Genomic DNA, 17,870 nt, shown 5'->3' with positions numbered 1-17,870 from the left:
CATTCTTCAAGGATGTAGCTGTTTTTCCTTTTTCCAAAGAAATACAAAAGCTACTTTTCTTGCCCTCGAAAAAAATTCTTCTTTAAATCTACTTTTTGAATTTTCTAGGAAAATAAAACTTCAGATTCTGGAAGCATTTTTGCATCATTCTTATGCATATTTGCAGTCAAAGTAATTGAATTTGTTAATCAAATAAAAATCTAGCTCATGTAGTTGAAAAGCTGTCAAAAGAACTATTGGAGATCAGTTTGTATGCCAATTTTTTCCAAGCAAATTAAAAACTATTCTCAGTAATTGTAGACATTAGTACTCTCTGGCCTAACCTACTAATTATTCCAATTTTGGTGATTGATTGTTATCATAAATGCCAACAGATAAAAGTGGATGGTTTAAAGTTTGGACATGTATCCAACAATTTGATCCGCTAAATCTAACTGTTTGCATGTGTAAAATGGCTGTTGTTTATTCCTTATATCTTAATCCCTTGTTTGCTTTCTAAAACCAAACATTCTAAAGTCTCATTATGAGAATTCTCTACGTGGTACTCAAGAAATCAAAGGTTGAGTTTACACCAGATTCAGTTGTGGTAAATTTCTTGTTAACTTTGTAAGAACTAAGGCTGGAATGACTGTGGCTGCTGAAAGCATTACCCAAGGTCTTCGACGAGCTCGACAAATGATGGCTCAGGTTGTATTGTACCTTATTTTCGGATATTATTTTTGTTGGTGTAAATAAATATTCATTTTGGATATTATTACACTTTACTTAAGTTAACTTAAGATAATGCATCTCTTTGTAGTTTGGATTTGAGACACTTAGGGAAGTGTGCACATAGGGATAGAGTTTGTAGGAGAAATTCCACCTTTTGTGGTCTTATTTTGCTGTTACATTCCACATTCGGTGGGTCATCGACCTCTTGTGGAATATTATATTATTTCTCCTACCTACCCTTAGCATTTCTTACCTACCCTTGTTTCTCATTGAGCCACATGTCATATTTGTGTGCTCATACATCCATATGGCCTTGCCTATATAAGCAAGCCTCTATTCATTGTATTGGTTAATCCAGTTGATCATTTGCATATTGATGAGAATACAGTTTGTTCTTGTCATTCTATTGTCTCTTTTATGCTTTTCATTGTGCCCTTGATCTTGGCAAAATCCTACATGGTATCAGAGCTATTGGGACTTCATTGATTGGTTTTTGGAGACATCATGGAAGGCTTCTATTTTCGGATTTGGGGATCTTCATTTTTTGGGGGCGTCATACAGCGATTTGGACATCACCGTTGAATCCGAGAGGCCGTTTCCATAAATTTCGAATATAAAGTCGACCTATTTTGGTGAGAAATTTTTTTTTCCCATTTAGGCTATTATTGTATAGATTTCGAAATTTTTTTTTTTTAATTTTTCAAAAAAAAATTTCGAAAAATAAAAAAAAAGCGATCAAAAATAAATAAAAAAAAAATTAAAAAAAAAAGCGTTTTTTGGGGGTCCGCAAACCCCCCCCCCCGGCTGTACGTGTGTTGTAGGTATCACAGGCATACCTGCTGTCGGAGCGTACTTGACCCGCGCCGCGTACACGTCACCCGCCGCTGCCCGTGCAGGTCCATGCCGCCGTCGTCGGCTGCTTCATTTTGCACAGAGCCGCCACCTCCGCCGACCGGTCACCTCTCCCGCCGGCCGCCTCGGCTCTCGGCAGCCGCCGGCCCCCTCGGCACTGGGCCCGTCGGTCTCTCGTCTTCGGTAGCGCCTCCTTTCGCCGGCGTCACTAAAACCGGCGAACCCGCGTCCGCCACGTGGCAGGCAGCCACTGGCCCGCAGGCTAAATCGTACACCCTGCACAGCCACGTCAGATCCGTACGCCTTGTCAGCAGATCTGCACAGTCATCTGCCCAGTCAGTAGTCCGTACAGTACGGACGCCCAGTCAGCAGGGAGGCGAGGTTTTTGCGACGGTCATACGGCCGTCAAATTTAACACAGTGAATTGCTGATGTCAGCACCACATCAGCATTTTTTGAAATTTTTTTGACCCCTCTCCATTGGGCTTCTCAGTTTTGCAGTCCAACTTTGAAAGGCCATATCTTGCTCATTTTTGCTCCTTTTTTGGTGCAATTTTTTTTGAAATGGGCTAAAATTTCGTGATCTTCGTAGTGGTGTGGTTATTTTTTGATTTTGGTGCATAGGTTTTTCGGAATTTTCGGATTCTCTCAGCTGTACCTGTCCAATCCTCAATTCTGCAACTTCAAAGGCCTCGTTTGAGCTCATGCGACCTCCTTTTCAGGTGCGGTTTTTTTGAAAGTGCTTATTTTTTCGTCTACTTTCATAATCAATGATCAGATGCCAGAGATTTTGAGTGGAAATTGTACTTTCAGATATTGGTCTTATTTGGCCTATTAGGTACTTGTAATTTGCTTGGATCTTAGTTAGATCTCTTGCATTATCAGTTTGAGACTCTTTTGGCCTTATTGAGGCAGTTGTAAAATTGTAAATCAGAAGTCCACTTTGCCATTTTTTGCAAGTGGCCCATTGTATACGCACTACTTATAAAGTGCCAAATCATCACATTTGGGGGGGTTTCTTTGATTGAGTGAATTTGGGGGGGGTGTCTTGTGTGATTGTGCCTCTCTTTGTGCTCTTTCCATTTTTGTTGCAATGAGTCCTAATAAATTTCCACCTTTAACTGCACATAATTATGCATCATGGAAAATTAAAGTATGGAGTAAATTAATGGAAAAGGGTCTCACACACTACATAGATGGAACAATAACATCACCACCTGATCCTAAGGCTGATCCAAATGCTCAATTAGAATGGCTCACAAAGAATTGCATGGCTCTTGGAACCTTACGCAAGTATGTATCAGATGACCTCATTTTTCACATTGAGAAGTGTAAAACAATCAAAGTGGCTTGGGATATGTTTCAAAAATTGTATGGTCAAGTTGATGAAATCAGAGGTTATCAGATTGACAATGAGCTCACCAACTTGGATCCCAAGAGTTTTGATACAATCCAAGATTATGTCACCAAAGCAAATGAGCTAAGAGCAAAGCTTAAGGATTGTGGAATTGACAAAAAGGATGCTCAATTGATATTCAATTTGTTGGACAAGCTTGCACCAGAATATGCAGCATTTGTATCTAGCTTCCAAACTCATCGTTTGACAGTGGGGAGTTCCTATGTTATGCCTTCATTTGATGCTTTCACAGAAATGTTGATATTGGAACAATCTAAGTTGTTGAACATGGGGTTTCTCAAGTCTTCAAAGTCCAAGGCTTTGGTAGCAAATCAAGGAAATCAAGGAAGTCAAGGCAAAGATTCCGACAAGAAGAAGAAGCACTCTAAGTCTAAGCCACACCAGGAAAAAGGACAATCATCCTCTCCATCCCAAGGCGATTTTTCATCCTCTTCCAAGAAGGGGACACCACCTAAGAAGGATAAACCAACTTGTGCATATTGCAAGAAGTATGGTCATGATGAGCATCGATGCCACGCAAAGCAAGTTGATGAATTAACCAATCTTCTTAAGAAAAACAACATCAACTTGCCATCCGCCTACACAAAGAAGGATTCATCTCCTTCTTCTTCCTCACAGTCTAAGGGAAAAGGGCAAGCATTTGTGGCTAAAACAGGTTCTTCACAGCAATGGATACTTGACTCGGGTGCCTCATATCACATGGGTTCTACAAGGGAGCAGTTTTCTTCATTGGAGCCATCTAAGGTACCTCACATTTACATAGGTGATGATACACAAGTAGAGGTTGAAGGGAAAGGTTCAGTTGACATGGATGATGGAACATTTGAGAATGTTCTCTATGTTCCTAACTTGTCTACCAACCTTCTCTCCATCTACCAAATTACTCACTATGGGAATGGGAAAAAGGTTGAGTTTACACCAGATTCAGTTGTGGTAAAGGAACTTGATGATGATGCCTTGGTAGCAGTGGGACAAGTCAATGACAACTCTAGGCTTTATTCATTTTCCCACTTTGTGCCAAGTTCACCTTCTAGGGCCTTGCTTACTCATTCAAATTCAGAAAGTAAGCTATGGCATGAGCGGTTTGGTCACCTCAACTACCGCTATCTTTAGAAGCTAAGCACTAAAGACATGGTCACAGGTCTACCTCGAATTAGTTTTTCAGAGGGTGTATGTTCAGGTTGTTCCATGGGCAAGCATCCCGAAGAGAAGTTTGATAAAGGGAAAACTTGGAGAGCTTTGGAAGTTCTTCAACTTGTTCACAGTGATGTAGTAGGTCCATTTCCAGCACCTTCATTTAGTAAGGCCCGCTATGTTCTTACCTTCATTGATGACTACTCCCGCTTCACTTGGGTCTACTTTCTCATTCATAAGAGTGAAGTATTTGACAGATTTCAGGACTTCAAGACTCGTGTGGAGAAGCAATCAGGGAAAGTGGTCAAGATTCTTCGCACAGATAATGGAAGGGAATATGTGAACAAAACACTTGAGGATTTTTGTACATTTGAGGGGATTGATCTTCAGCATTCTATCGCATACACTCCACAGTAGAACGGGGTTGCAGAACGCAAGAATAGAACTCTCAAAGAAATGGCTAGCTGTATGATACATGCACGTTCTCTTGATCCCGCCTTTTGGGCAGAGGCTATCAGTTGTGCCACACACATCCAGAATCGGGTTCCTCACAAAGCTTTGCAAGGTATTACTCCTTTTGAAGCTTGGGCTGGTAGGAAACCGATTGTGAGACATTTCAGAGTCTTTGGGTGTCCAGCATGGGCTCGCATACCTCCGTAGAAACGCAAGGCATTGGAACCTTAGAGTCGGCCTTGCATATTTGTTGGATATCCTGAGGGTGTTAAGGCATACAGATTGATGGATCCTGAGACACATGAGGTATTCATTGAGAGGAGTATTCACTTTGAGGAAAGCTCTCCTAGCTTAGCCTCTCTACCTCCTCCACCTTCCTCCATTGTGGATAGTGATGTTAGTGACTCAGATGATGAGACTCCTTCAACTCCGACTCACAGGGTTACACCTCCGCAGGGTCCACTTGAAGTTGAGGAGCCTCGTTCTCCACCTCCACCTAGACCTCGTTGGGCTCGACAGACACTTGAGTCCGCGGGTTCTCTTGTTGGGGATCCTTCAGATACACGGAGAACTCGATCACAACATCAGGATCTTCCACATGCATTCATTGCTACCGCTTCTGATCCACAGACATTTAGGGAAGCATCAGGGGTTCCTGAGTGGGACCAAGCTATGGAGGAAGAGTATAGTTCCTTGATGAGGAACAACACATGGGATCTTTTCCATCTCCCTAAGGGGAGAAAGATGGTTCGATGTAAGTGGATCTATTGGACCAAGTTTGCAGCGGATGGTAGTGTGGATAAGTATAAGGCTCGGCTTGTTGCGAAAGGTTTCTCGCAGGTTGCAGGTGTTGACTATACTGAGACCTTTGCACCCGTAGCCAAGATGAACTCCATTCGTTTGACACTTGCTATTGCTGCAGCTCATGGTTGGGCTGTACATCAGATGGATGTGAAGAGTGCTTTTCTTCATGGTGATCTTGATGAGGAGATTTATATGGAGCAGCCACAGGGTTTCCTCCAGGATACTTCCTTGGTTTGCAGACTAAGGAAATCTCTCTGTGGCCTTAAGTAGGCCCCCAGGGCTTGGTACGCCAAGATGGATTCCTTTCTTCTCTCCGCAGGGTTCACCAGGTGTCATTCCGATCCGAATGTCTACATTTTGCGACAGGATGACTCTCACTTGATACTTGTGCTCTATGTTGATGACTTGATCATTACAGGGAGTACTTCATCCATCATTAGCAGGGTCAAATCTGCTTTGCATGACAGATTTGCTATGACTGACTTGGGTCTTTTGCACTACTTTCTCGGGATAGAGATTTCACAGTCACCTTCCGGGATTACACTATCGCAGCCCAATTATGCTCTTGATCTACTGGCACGCTTTCATATGGCTGATTGTAAGCCTGCCCCGACTCCCTTTCTTTCAGGAGTCAAGCTTGAGGCTCAGTGTTCTTCTCCACCAGTTGATGCCACTTTGTATTGTCAGCTTGTGGGTAGTCTCATCTACTTGACTCATACACGCCCTGATATTTCATTTGCAGTTGGCATGGTTTCCCGCTTCATGCAGGAACCACATGAGCTTCATTGGAAAGCCACCAAACGCATCCTTCATTACATCCAGGGTACACATCACTATGGGATTCACTATGCAGCAGGCACAGGACTTCACTTGGTTGGTTACACAGACTCCGATTGGGCTGGCGATCTTGATGATCGTAAGTCTATTTCTGGTTACAGTTTTCACCTTGGTTCGAGCCCCATTTGTTGGCAGAGCAAGAAGCAACATGCTATTACTCTCTCTTCGACTGAGGCTGAGTATCGAGGCGCTGTTAACGCAGCGACTGAGACCATTTGGCTCTAGCAGATTCTCACAGAGTTTGGATTCACCACTCCACGGCCGACAGTTCTACATTGCGACAATTAGAGTGCTATCGCAATCTCGAAGAACCCGGTCCAGCACCAGCGGACCAAACACATCGAGATTCATATGCACTATATCCGAGAGCTCATCCAGGAGCAGGTCATTGATTTGCAGTATTGTCCTATAGCAGAGTAGGGTGCTGACATATTCACCAAACCTTTCACCGAGAGTAAGTTCCAGCAGTTGCGAGCTCTCTTGGGGGTGCGGGATGTGTCATTAGGGGGGGTCAGCTGACTTCTCCTTCCTCTCTTATGGGGGGGACTTTTTCCTCTTTGAGGTTTTGTCCTTCTTCTTTGAGAATCTTTTGTACATTCATCTCTCTTTTGGGGGGGAGTTTTTTCCCACTGGGTTTTCTCCCTTTCTCCGTTTGTGAGAGATTGCATTGCATAGTTTTGCTTGCATTTGCATATTGTACATGGGTACCTATCATGGCCTAGTAGCCGGGACCCATCTTGCATTGTTGACTTGAGTCTTCATTCCCCTAAGTTGCACTTAAGGGGGGGTGTTGGTGTAAATAAATATTCATTTTGGATATTATTACACTTTACTTAAGTTAACTTAGGATAATGCATCTCTTCGTAGTTTGGATTTGAGACACTTAGGGAAGTGTGCACATAGGGATAGAGTTTGTAGGAGAAATTCCACCTTTTGTGGTCTTATTTTGTTGTTACACTCCACATTCGGTGGGTCATCCACCTCTTGTGGAATATTATATTATTTCTCCTCCCTACCCTTAGTATTTCTTACCTACCCTTGTTTCTCATTGAGCCACATGTCATATTTGTGTGCTCATACATCCATATGGCCTTGCCTATATAAGCAGGCCTCTATTCATTGTATTGGTTAACCAGTTGATCATTTGCATATTGATGAGAATACAGTTTGTTCTTGTCATTCTATTGTCTCTTTAATGCTTTTCATTGTGCCCTTGATCTTGGCAAAATCCTACAATTTTAGTGTTGTTTGTTAGAGGAGTAGTAGAATAACAGGATTATGTAAAGAATTGCTGAACATTATCAGTGTTCTTGTCATTATCAAACTCGTTCTTTGAAGTAGTCTATTGTACATGCCTGGGTGTAGAAAATTGTTATAATGTCAATTGGAACTCATCCTTAATCAAGCTTTTTTTGTTAATCACTCAGCAATTGCTAATTGTGAAATATAGCACATGTTTCACAGGAGGTTGAAAGGGGTGCAAGTATTTTGGCCACTATAGGTAGGTTTCTATTAATGTGGCTTTTCCCTCTTGATTTTCTTGATTTGGAACACTTTCAGAGATAATAGTATAACTATTCATATATTTTGTTGTTCCAATTTCCAACTATCATGGCAAAAAAAATACTTGCTGCAATTGTTTTGAGAAATAATTGGTTGCAAGTTTTTGTTACATTAACTGAGGTTCGTGGGAGATAAAAGAATGCACAACTGTAGACTGATGGTTTTACTAATCCATTTTTCAATGTTAGAAGTTGTATTTTCTTCCTCTGCTTGAGTTTTACAATGTTGAGGCCAGTGTGGAAATTTCTAAATATGTCAAATTATATGTTCTTAACTAATTGATAATTAGCCCTACGTGAAGTTCTAATTAAGCAGCAATAATCCTCCCTTCTAAGATTAAAAAAGCAAATTCTTGATACCTAATCTCATTAAACTTTAAAAATGGATGGCTATGAAAGTTTATAATCCACAAATTGGGCTAGAGTTAGACTATACAAAGTTGTAGAGAACCAGGTTTCATAACATGATATTTGTATAATCCATGGATGTGATAGGGCATATTGCTGGAATGAAATGAACTTTCTTCCTTCATGGGAAGACATCTTGCATCTATATTTGGTTTTGTCTCTTCCAAAGGGGATGAACATTGTTTGGCAATCATAGATCTCCATTGTCATCCTTTGTTGAACATCCATCATCATTGTAGGAGTTTATCTCTCTCCTATTGGGGGACATCTATTGTACATTTGTAATAGAGGTAGTACTCAGGGGTCATGTTGAATCTTGTTTCCTTCCGTCAATTGTACATGTTTGTTTGCAATTTTGTTTCTATTGTGGAGAGGGGTTTTTTCTTACCTTTTTTTTACTTTATTTTTGAGAGATTTGTTTGTACATGGGCACCTAACGTGGCCTTTCAGTTGGGACCCATCCTTGCATCTTTGTATTGTTAGTTTTATGTTAAACTTAGCAATCAGATTGACAATAAAGAACAAGAAAACACAGATGCACACATAACACAGTGATACCCTGGGAAAACCTCCCTCTTGGAGTAAAAACCCAGCAAAAATAATCTCAGATCTGATTTGATTAAGCAGATTACAAGTTTACCCTTCTAGGGCATAAATCAACTATAGAAAAACTTATCTTAATCTGGAAGTCAGGGTGATGTGCAGATCGCTGTCAAACTTCGACAGCCTTTGGGCAGCCTTGACACACTCCAGCAGACCTAAGGCAAATTCGGCAGCCCAGAAGATCTTCGCCCAGCCTAGTAGACAAATCCCTGACTGATAAGCATTCACTGCCCTAGAGTGCAGCTCCAGATTTGCTGATCACGGATGCTAATCAATGAAGGAAATTGCAGATCACATACAATAGAAGTTTGCTAACCTTGCAGAGATAATTCGCTAAGTGTGTATATGTTGTGTTGATGCTTGCATTGCCTTGAATATATATGAGCTTTTACATCTTATTTGACTTAGGTCGGCCTTTACGGTAAATTTATAAGGCATCTAAAGTTGTGTTGTGACATATTCACACATCGCCCCATTAGAAATGGAGACCCCTACTTTTTGCCTTCTAGGGTTTGCTTTCTAGGTCTTTTAGGTTCTTGTCTATTAGCCTTTGCATTTTGGGAGTCGCCAGAGGGATCACTAAGATAACAGGCTCTGCTTGAGTTAGGGTGAGTCAGTGGATGCTCCAGGTCAGGGTTTCTTTAAAGGCCTTCCTTAGGTCAAGTTTTGTAATTGTGTCTTGTTTGAGTTTGAGGAGGTCAGTGAAGCTTTGTGAGTGAATATCATATTTGGGGGTCTGAGATAGGTCAAATTGATGAGTGATGAAGTTCTAGACATAGGATTGATGTGAAGTTATCCTATTTATCCTTTGGGAACACCTTGGACAAGTCTGGACTTGGAGATTTGATGAAAAGGTCAAAATTTGAGTCTAGAGGAGAGATTTCGCTCCTGACCCTTCCAAAGGGTCCAGAGCGAAATCCTTGGAAAAGACCTAAATTGTCATAAAAAACATTGAAATGATATCACCTTGAAGGCGAATTGACCTGAAAAGATGAAGGAACGATCTAACAACCCAGTCAAAGGGCAAAGTTGAGGAAAAAAATGAGAAATTCTATCCCAATTCACCAATTTCGCTCCCGACCCTTCCAAAGGGTCCAGAGCGAAATTCTAGGATAGGTCTTGTCCTTCCAGGGGTACTTAGGCGAAATGGTTAAAATGTCTTTGTAATCCAAAATTTTGAGCCAGGAACTCCTCAAGGTGGTTTGTTAGAGGTAGGAGCAATGTGGGAGATGAAGTCAAGATTTGAGCCTAAGGGTGAATTTGTTAAGTTCTGATACTAAATGTAAAGTACTGATGCCAATAGCTAACAAGATGAGAGGGGGGGGGGTGTGAATCATACAAACTTAATCTTCCATAAAATCAACAGATTCAACCTCGGCAACTTATACTTCAGCAATATAACCAAAAACTGCTAAACATGCTAACTCATAAACACATAATCAACATAACACATATAACACCAGATTTAACGTGGAAACCCAAATAGGGAAAAACCACTGTGGGATTTTGGACCCATTAAGAAATATACTCTTCTAGAGTATGCTCGGTTAAAAGCAAATCCTGTTAAAGATTACAAACACATTGCTAGATGTGACCCGGTGAAGGGATTTCCCTCAGATCTGTTAGGATCTTCACTTTGTTAGAAGTGACCTTGTCAAAGGATTTCAAACACTCATTTAGAATGTTACCTTGCTAGAGGGTTTACAAATAAGACTGTTAAGTCCACTCGGTTAAGAGATTTTTTGTCACTTACAAAATAGACAATAGTAATATATATCTGCAACTTCACATCTAAAATGCTAAAGTAGATTCTATTTGCTCAAAACAATCTTGTTATAGGACTTATCTTGTCCCTCTATTGGGCTCCTTACTCTGTTATTCAAACAGGTCTTCAAGCTTATGTGCTCGGTAATCACTATGTAGCATCCCTGTGCTTACACTTGCCTGCATACATTGTTCATCAACAATTCCTTATTTATAAACAATTTGCTAACTGCTGAATCTCCTTGATCACATTTCCCATGATCAATCTTAGCCATCGGATCTTCAAACTTGACCAGGTTCAATGTATCCTTCAATCTGAAAATGTTTTACCTCGCCTTGGAACTTGTATACTTTCCTAGGAACTTGTGCTAGGTTATTGCGGTTCAATCTGCGCTGTAGATCTTCCTCCTGATTTTCCATTGCCGTAGATTCTTAACAAACTTCATGCGCGGCATACCAATCATTAATCAACTCCAGCTCATTAGCTTCCTTCATTAAATAATGCTTTTATCCATCCAATGCGCTCTGTCATAACTCGGTTGCAACTCGGTAAATACTAAACTTTACTCGGTAGACATTCCGCCTTCATTAACCGATATCGATAACCTTAGGGTTTACCGACTAGGTTCCTTAGGGTTTACCGACTAGGTTCTTTGCTCGGTGACATAGTATAGTATTAACCTTACAATCAACAACATATGTAGGATATCAAAACAATCTAAACATCATGATCTCATCATTGTCTAACTCGGTAATAGTTGCCCATTGAATAACTAATTTCTCCCCTTATTCATCACATTCTTTCTGTGTCTTTTACCGACATCTTAATTCTCTTCAAATCAATCTTCTCAAGATATGGCAACATCATACTGAATCAGAAAATCAATTTCTTGACATCAATGACAAAATAATGTTATAAAGATAGTAATCATCCTTCTTTAGTTATATCAATAATCTCCAACAACCTTCTCAATATCCTTATTGAAATGCTAACAATCTTTCTTTCTACTGAAAATGCCAACAAAATTTTGCTCCTGACCCTTCAAAAGGGTTTAGAGCGAAATTCTTGTAAGACCCTATTTCTTCACAAAATCTTGAACTAAATGCCAATTCAAGGAGCAAATTCACTTGATGATGATTGAAGGAGACTTGAGAAGTTATATCCAAGGCTAGGAAAGGAGAAAGGAGGTGTGAAACGAGCTCAAGGAAGAATTTCGCTCTTGACCCTTTGAAAGGGTCCACAGCGAAATTCACATTTCCTCTATTTTGCTCCTTGTTATGACCAAATTTGTTGACTTCTAAGACATGGTTGGAAAGACTTTGATGCGTTCTTACCTTTGAAAGGTGAATTGAGGCGATGGAGTAGTGAAAATCAATCCAAACTAGGAATTTTGCTCCTGACCCTTCCAAAGGGTTCAAAGTGAAATCCTCAATTTGACACTCTATTTTGCCTAAGACATTGAAAAGTGACGATTTTGAGCTAAGTGGATGGCAAGTTGACTTGATGGTGGTAGAAGGAGGTTTGACAAGTTAAATACAAGGCAAAGAAAGGAGAAAAGAAGTGTGAAATGAGCCTAAGGAAGAAATTTGCTCCTGACCCTTCCAAAGGGTCCAGAGCGAAATTTCTTAAAACACCTATTTTCTCCTTGTTTAAGGTCAAAATCTTAGTTCCTAAGGCATGTTTGAGAGGAGATGGATATATTCTTGCCCTAAGAAGTGAATTGAAGTGGAGGAAATGATGGATTTAAGCTTAAAAGACAAAATTCGCTCCTGACCCTTCCAAAGGGTCCAGAGCAAAAGTCTTATAGGGCCTGTCCCTAGGGAGGATCCTAAAGCAAATTTCATTTCAATGTCTTCTTGTTGATGATTTAAGGTAAGAAATGCCATATTAAGATCATGTGTACTTAATCTTTTTTTGGTTTGTTTTGCTTATGGAAGGAGATCAGGCTAGGACAGGGATGACCTATTCCAAACCCATAATCATCAAGGATATTCCAAATGCATAAAGGAGGAGTCAAGGTGTTTTGAAGCGTTGGAAGACTACAAGTGTTCAAGGAGTTGCAAGCTATCTCCAAAACCTTCACTTGGCCACACAAAGAAACTGCATGATGGCAGAGAAGAATGACTTTACAAGGCGAGGTATGCTACCAGAGAAAGAAAACTTGACAGTGAGGAGGTCTCATCAAACACATGGGAGTCAAGGAGGTACATCATTCATCGCGTCAAAAGACAGAGGAGGATCAACCAAGACACAAATGCCAGACAAGGTGGCGTCCCAGTCACTGTTTCTCTAACCAGATTGGTTCACCTCAGCATGTCTAGATTCAATGTACTTGACTTATCGGGGATGGCACAAACTTCGTTGTACCTATCCCTACTTCCTATTGGTCCTCACTCCTTGAATGTAATTTTCTCATTGGCTAAGGAAGTTTGTTGTAACAAACTCTAATTAGGGTTTTTCATCTTGAAATCCTAGCCATTGATTCTAAGTCAATCAGAGCCATCAATTTGTAAAGGGCTCTCTATATAAAGCCCTGGCTCTTCATTTGTAAAGGTTAATAGTCAGAGAATATATAAGAGTTAAGAGTTAGTAGCCAGAATAGTGAATAAAATACCAATTAGAGTAGATTAGGAAGACAAGGCAAGAAATTGTTGCCCTTGATTGTAAATAAACTCCATTTTCATTGAATTCATGGTGAAATGTGTCATTTGTTTACAATATGCATGGTCTCATGTTGAATCTTCGTATGTGATGGTAAATAATTAGATTGAATGGAGAAAATTGTTGAATGTACTTGTGTGAAATCCGCCTAGTCCAAACCACTAGCCTCTTGCTGACTATAAGTGCACCTTGCGTGGTCAATTGGCATAGAACAAGCTTAATCTCGAGTCGCTACACATCCGTTGTTCATGCATTATCTCGAATGGTGATTAGAGACTGATAGTGTACGATTTGAACATATTTGAATCATCCCTTAGAAGATCGCATTGAGTTGATGTTGAATTGTTTTTCTTGATGGTGAAACCCAACCCAGTAGGACTCCACCTGGTCATTCATCCATCCTCTCGCATTCTAGGTCTTAGAGTAGTCTTTCCGAGCCCTGTATCTTTTGATATTTCTTTATCTCCTAGTTAGTAGATAGGACTTGTGATTCCAACAAATCAGATGCTCAGGTCATCAACGTTAGTCCCCTTGTGATTCCAGCAAATCACATCATACCGCAAGAGCTTATCCATAAGTAGAGAACCTACATGCAAGAACCTTGGAGTTGCCTCGATTGATCCTTCGGCGAAATCTTCAGCATTCAGGGAAACTTTGTTCAAGAGAGGATAAGATACCTTGGTATTTTATTCTGTGTTTGCATGTGCATGAAAAACACATCAACAGAATTGGTGCACAAAATAGGGTCTGACCCATAATAACAAGTTACACATTATAGGGTCAGCCCTATCACATCAACAAGTTACATTATATCATCCATTTAGTGCCCAACATGAATCACAAGTTACAATGCCCATTTAGGGCCAGACCCAATTACAAGTTACACAAGTTGACCGCCCAAATAGGGCTTGCCCTTTAACATTCACAAGCTACATAATATAGTCACATAAGTAGGCCCATCAAACATTTACCAAGCTAGGTCTGCCCAATCAAGGGATACGACCTAGCTATATTTCAACATGTATGACTTATTATTCTCCTTAAGTTGCACTAAGGGTGGGTATTGGTGTGAACATATTAGGTCCTATGCACACTTCATACTTAAGCTTACTTAGGTCATTTACTTTCTATGTCTCATATCATAGGATTAAGACACTTGTAATGATCTTAGTAATTCCTAGGGTTTTGACAAGGGTTTTCTCATTGTATATTCTATCAGTTTCATTTATGCATCTAATGAATTCTTTCTCTTCATAGCATTTCCATTGCTTCTCTTTTGTTTGGAAGGTTGTTTTGGTTGTAGGTGATCCTTGAGCTCTTGTGGGGTTGATCAACAACTCGTACATTGATAACACTTGTGATATCAATTTAATTCTTTAGAAGAGTGTTTAGTGGTATTGAAAGCTAAAATTAATCTAGTCTCCAACAAAATTTATGTCAAATAGAAGGGCTTTGGAAGGATTATAGCCAAGCCATAGCTTCAAGGAAATTAAAAAAAACGGGTTTTTGTTTTGAATTGTAGGGTGGTGAGTTGTGATTCTCCTTCTCTAGGCCTGTCATACACTTGGTAATCTAAAAAGATGGCACTGTTGTGACTTACTATGTGATTGTGGCATCTTCATTGCCTCTTGGAACTACAATGATGTGATGTGGTTTTCCCCGCACGTGTTTCAAGATGTTGCCTCATAAGATCTTTCCCTTTTTAATTTGGACTCTTGAGAACCTTGAGCGAAACCTCTCTCTGGTTAGACTACATTTTGTGTCTCAAATTTTTGATGCAAGATGTGGATTAGTAGTAGTTTGTATTTGTAATTTTGAACATGTAGCTTGCTTCATTGACTACCTTTGATCCAAGGCATTACTGTTAGTTACGTTTGTGCATTCATGATACACGTGTTTTAAGTTTATCTAGGCCCATCTTCTTTGAATAATATATTTATAATTTACTGGTCTATTATTCTCCTCTGGCTTTCCATTGCCATGCACATCTATGTTGGTCAATATCTAGTCTATCTAGAGATTTGCTTGCTATTCCTTTAGGAGATTGACTTTGAAGAGTTTAGTTTATACTTATGGACGACCTCAATTGATGGAGATAATTCTCTCACAGATTATGGGGGATTCTTCTCTAGTTGGGTGAGTGGCATGGTTTTTACATTCTTAATGGGCTATCGTGTTTCCTAGATTTTAACAAATATACATGTCTCATAGTGAGGCATGATTGTGGTGGTTGATTTTCGTTTTAGCTAGTGTTTGATTTCCCATACTTGATATTTTTTTCTACTTTCGAGTCGCTACCCATTGCCTATCATATTTGTTTGGATTTTGGTAGCTCGTTGGAGGATTCAACATCGTCATGCAATTACATTAATATCATGGCTAAGTACAACGTTACCTGTTAGCTGCTTCCGCCTGGTTTCCAGCCTTTTTGCCTCCTCTTCCACTGTACTCCCTTGGGTGGCGTGTTTAATACCTTCTGGAACACATGCGACCCCTTTTGAAGGCGTGGTGTCCTTTCAGCAATGGTTTTTGGCAATGGATGCAACCTTTCGTTACCAAGATTAGTTAAGGTGTAAACGATTAAATGGGTTATATAATTTTATTAATTTGAAATGTGGACGAATATACATATATGTGTATTTCTAATAAGGTTTCTGCCTCTCATGGTCCGGCTGTCTTCACGGGATATGATAGTCCTCCCCCCTTACATTGCTTGTCCTCAAGCGATGTGGAGATTTGGATGGTTGAAGATCTCTTCACCTTCCCAGGTTGCTTCCTCCTTTGGTAACCCTTTCCATAAGATTAGGTATTCTACAATGCTCTTATTCTTTATTTTCCTTTCTCTTATGTCCAAAAGGGCTTCTGGATCCAATGTCAACTTTCCCTCATCATCTAGCGGAGGTAACTCCTTGCATGGGGATATCTGCTGTCCCAATGCTTCTTTTAACCTAGACACATGGAATACATTGTGGATGCGGCTGCCAAGGGGAAGCTCGAGTTCATATGCTACCTCCCCTACCTTCCTTGAGATTGGGTAGGGTCCATAGAACCACAGTTTCAGCTTCTCCACCTGTTGACGTGTATTTTGTACACTATCAAACACAGAATAAAATACCCAAGGGTACCTTATCCTCTCTTGAGTAAAGCCTCCGAATGCTGAAGATGTCGCGAAAAGGTTCAATCGGGATGACTTCAAGGTTCTTGTATGTAGGGTCTCTACGTGTGGATAAGCTCTCTGTGGTATGATGTGATTTGCTGGAATCACAAGGGGACTTACACTTGATGACTGAACTTCTGATTTGCTTTGAATATTTCTGGAACACGGGCTCTTACTAGCTTTGATTTGAAAAAAGGAAAAAAGATGAGGGCGAGGAAAGGATCTAATCCTAACACTAAGAATGTAAGAGCAATGAATGATCTTTGATGGAATTCTAACTAAGTCTTGTTTTGACATCACAGGACCATCTCCACAAGGTTAGTGCGATCTTCGAAGGAAAGCTTTATGATGTTCAAATCATCACTGCAGGCATAGACACCATCAGGTTGATGCATATCAATGAAGAAGCGACAATTGAAGTTAAGCTTAAGCTGAATGATTCCAGTTGACTACACAAGGCAAGTCTGCAATCAACAAACTGCTAGTAGTATGGATATACGAATTCCACCATCAATCAAACACATTTCTTCCATTCGTCTAATAACACAAAATCAAATATGAGAAGTATAAAGACCATGCAAATTGTCTTAATCGACCCATAAATTTCACCATTTCTTCAATGAAGTTTTACAAGTCTCTTACAACAACATCTTGGCAACAATCTTTGCCTTCTCTCTCTACTCTACTCTAATTGCTATTCTATCAACTAGCTAATCACCTTCTAACTACTCTCTATCTGTCTTCTAACTGCTTCCAACTATTCTATTCTAACCATCTTTACAAATGAAATGCCAGGGCTTATATAGTGCCCTCAATACAATTCGATGGCTAAGATCAATTCGAGATCAATGGCCAAGATTTTACAATGAAAACCCTAATTAGGGTTTGTTACAACCATTACATAACATTTGATGCTTGACCAATGATAAAATTGTATTGCTTGGACACATGTCCTCTCTAGAAAATTCCACCAATGGATAGCTGGGGTAGGTACATCGGAGTTTGTGCCACCTTCCATGAGTTAGGTACATTGAATCTGGAAATGCTGAGGTGGACCACACTGACTGGAGAAGTGATGACTAGGATGCCACCTCATCTGACACTTGTAACTTAGTAAATATTCAACTTGATGTTGTTGAGAAGCTAGCTTTAATTAATTCATCTGGAACTATCTGCTTCTTCAACGAACCCTTGTTCTAACTTCTTGTGTCCTTGATGTGCAAGATGATTGATGTACCTCGCCTTGGAATACTGGATTGGAGAAGTCGCCCTTGATGATGTTACTCCAAAGAAGGCCGTCCTTGTCGATGCTAGGCTGGATCGAAGAAGGTCGTCCTTGTCCTTGCTTGATCGTCCTTGATCTGGCTTGATTTTCCTTGAGGAGAGTCTTCCGACTTGTAGATCTTTCGAGCTTGGGAGTCGCCATCTTGATACCTACACAACATTTCAAAATTAGTAATATATCTTGAAATCTAAAAATTAAACTTTAAAAGGAAGATTCAAGATT

At 40.2% G+C, this 17,870-nt stretch overlaps 1 pseudogene; it reads left to right on the top strand.

The window, feature by feature from the left end:
• The first annotated feature begins 624 nt into the window (after positions 1 to 624).
• LOC131856136 (uncharacterized) overlaps positions 625 to 17,870 on the top strand; it is a 71,411-nt pseudogene continuing 54,165 nt past the window's right edge.

This window comes from Cryptomeria japonica, chromosome 6 (genome assembly GCF_030272615.1).
Source record: "Cryptomeria japonica chromosome 6, Sugi_1.0, whole genome shotgun sequence".
In the NCBI taxonomy this organism is placed as follows: Eukaryota; Viridiplantae; Streptophyta; class Pinopsida; order Cupressales; family Cupressaceae; genus Cryptomeria; species Cryptomeria japonica.
Note: the sequence above shows the minus strand (reverse complement) of the source record. Positions and strands in the feature narration are given on the sequence as shown.